Source organism: Orcinus orca, chromosome 5 (genome assembly GCF_937001465.1).
Source record: "Orcinus orca chromosome 5, mOrcOrc1.1, whole genome shotgun sequence".
NCBI classification, from domain to species: domain Eukaryota; kingdom Metazoa; phylum Chordata; class Mammalia; order Artiodactyla; family Delphinidae; genus Orcinus; species Orcinus orca.
The window spans coordinates 36,442,667-36,445,315 of NC_064563.1; the positions used below are offsets into that span (position 1 = coordinate 36,442,667).

At 38.7% G+C, this 2,649-nt stretch overlaps 1 pseudogene; it reads left to right on the plus strand.

Moving 5' to 3' along the window:
- The first annotated feature begins 215 nt into the window (after window positions 1-215).
- LOC101271588 (ras-related protein Rap-1b-like) lies at window positions 216-2,175 on the plus strand (annotated as a pseudogene).
- Window positions 2,176-2,649: the final 474 nt, after the last annotated feature.

Consider the following 2,649-nt stretch of genomic DNA (forward strand, 5'->3'; position numbering starts at 1 on the left):
CATACTCCTAAATAGTATCGAGGCAGGATACTTAAAAGAAAACCAAGATTATCAAAATGAAAATAAAAGATCAAAAACTATGTAAACTGTATGCTAAAAATTAGAGTTAATTTATCATTAGTGATTAAATTTGCTCTGAGCTTCATTCCAGAAAAAGCTTTAACACAGCTATGTCTGACATACCTTTGAAAATGTACAAACAGCTATTTACTTCCAGTTCCTTTAAAGATGAAATTTCTCTTAGTGTATTTAGAGCATTGTTTAGAAGTTTATTCTGAATAGAATGTTTGAAGTTAGAGAGGTCTTGAGAGGTCATCAATTTCGGTTCTTTCTGTCTACAGATGAAGGTTGGAAGATCTAAAGAGATTCAGGGCTTTGCTCATAGGTCAGACTGATGGAGCAGAGCTGGGGTTGACTGCTAGCTCCATATTCTTCCCCTTATACCATAGAGGAGAAATTCTTACCTCTGAAGTTTTCAGAGTTATTTCTAAATAAAGTTTAACGAGAAAAAAATTAAAACTATATATTTGCAGTAAGAAATTATGATTTGTTATACACTGGTCTTATTTCAGATATAAAGGGACTCTAAAGAAACATGAACCAGCATGGCTGGACAGTGGTGAGTACCAAGGGACTGAGGTAGTGGAATCAAGAGAGAGCAATAAGGGTGAGATTGTGCAGGGAGGCCCCAAGGAAGCCAGAAGTTATTCTTCCAGTCACTGACTTGCAGGGACGCTCCAGAGAAAATGAGAGATTGAGTCTGGATGCCACTACCCTCCACTGAGGTGAAGGGCTTTACAAAGCAGAATTTGATCAGGTCCAAGAATTTCATCTTCGGTAAACCAGCTGGATCTGCGGCGGCAGCAGTAGCAGCAGTACCGCGTGGCTCTGGGAGCAGCGACCCGGAGGGAGCAGGAGGCGACGCTGGCTGCAGGGACCCGGTGACAGCACAAGAGATACTAGGTTTTACAAGTTTGCAATATGCATGAGTATAAGCTAGTCGTTCTTGGCTCGGGAGGAGTTGAAAAATCTGCTCTGACTGTACAATTTGTTCAAGAAATTTTTGTTGAAAAATATGATCCTATATAGATTTTTATAGAAAGTAAGCTGAAGTAGATGCACAACAGTGTATGCTTGAAATCTGGTATACTGCGGGAATGCAACAATTTACAGCAATGAGGGATTTGTACATGAAAGACGGACAAAGCCAAAAAAAAAAAAAAGGGCTTCCCTGGTGGCGCAGTTGTTGAGAGTCTGCCTGCCGATGCAGGGGACACGGGTCCGTGCCCTGGTCCGGAAAGATCCCACATTCCGCGGAGCGGTTGGGTCTGTGGGCCATGGCCACTTGGCCTGCGCGTCCGGAGCCGGTGCTCCGCAAGGGGTGAGGCCACAGCAGTGAGAGGCCCTCGTACCGCAAAAAAAAAAAAAAAAAAGAAAGAAAAACGGACAGAGCGTTACATTAGTTTATTCCATCACAGCAGAGTCCACATTTAATGATTTACAATGTCTGAGAGAACAGATTCTTCGAGTTAAAGACACTGATGATGTTCCAATGATTATAGATGAAAGAGTTGTAGGAAAGAAACAAGGTCAACATCTAGCAAGACAATATGCCATCTTAGAATCCTCTGCAAAATAAAATAAATGCTAATGAGATCTTTTATGACCTAGTGCAGCAAATTTACAGAAAAACTCCAGTGCCTAGGAAGGACTGCAAAATGTCATCATGTCAGCTGCTTTAATATACTATTGATAAATGCATTGCAGCTCTGAGCCAGGTCTGAAGAACTGTTGCTCACTTCAATGGTGCCAGCATTCCAACTTTGTTAAACCTACCAACATGTTAAATTTTCTGTGGCGGAGCACTTTAAGAGGCAGGTGAAAGCTACTACATCAGTTTGCACATTCTAATCACTTTCCAGTATCACAAGAGAGATTTTTTACTTATATAATAGTCCTAGAGTATGCAGCTGGTAAAACCAGAGGCTACAATCCAGTATTACTGCTAAGAGAAATTTTTCATCCACCAATGTTGTATATGTATGAAAATGGTGAACACATCCCATACTTTGTATTGGAGAGTATAATAATGTAAATCCTAAAAGCACCACTATTTTACCATAATAAAAGAAAGCCCAAAGAGCTCCTATATAGACTACTCCAGATAACTTTGCTTCTTTGATACTTGTAGTTTATTGTAATTTTTTTAAAGAAATTCAAGGTGATTATCATTGTATTTTACTCACTTACCTTGTATTGTAATCGCTTTGATTAACACAGCTATACAGTTTTTTTAATTAAAAGAACTGTGGAGATAGTGATCTTGTCTTTAAAATATGATAGTCCTTTCAGTAAAATGTCTTAGATTAAAGACGTTGCTTTTAATATCTGTTGGGAAGAAAATGTCCAGACTTTTCAAATCTTTTATTATATGTTTCTTCTTTTGTTTACATAGGGAACAACATTTATAGTTGTGTGTACAGTGGGGGTCTACAACAAGAAGTGTATATATTCAAATAATTTTTTAATTTTTGTAAATAATGTTCAGGCTTCTGCAGCTGGAGAGTCTCACTGTGACTCCCCTGCTTGCTCATGCATAAGTGTATTTGCAATACCAAATAAACAGGTTTAGTATTTTTGCCTGTTAGT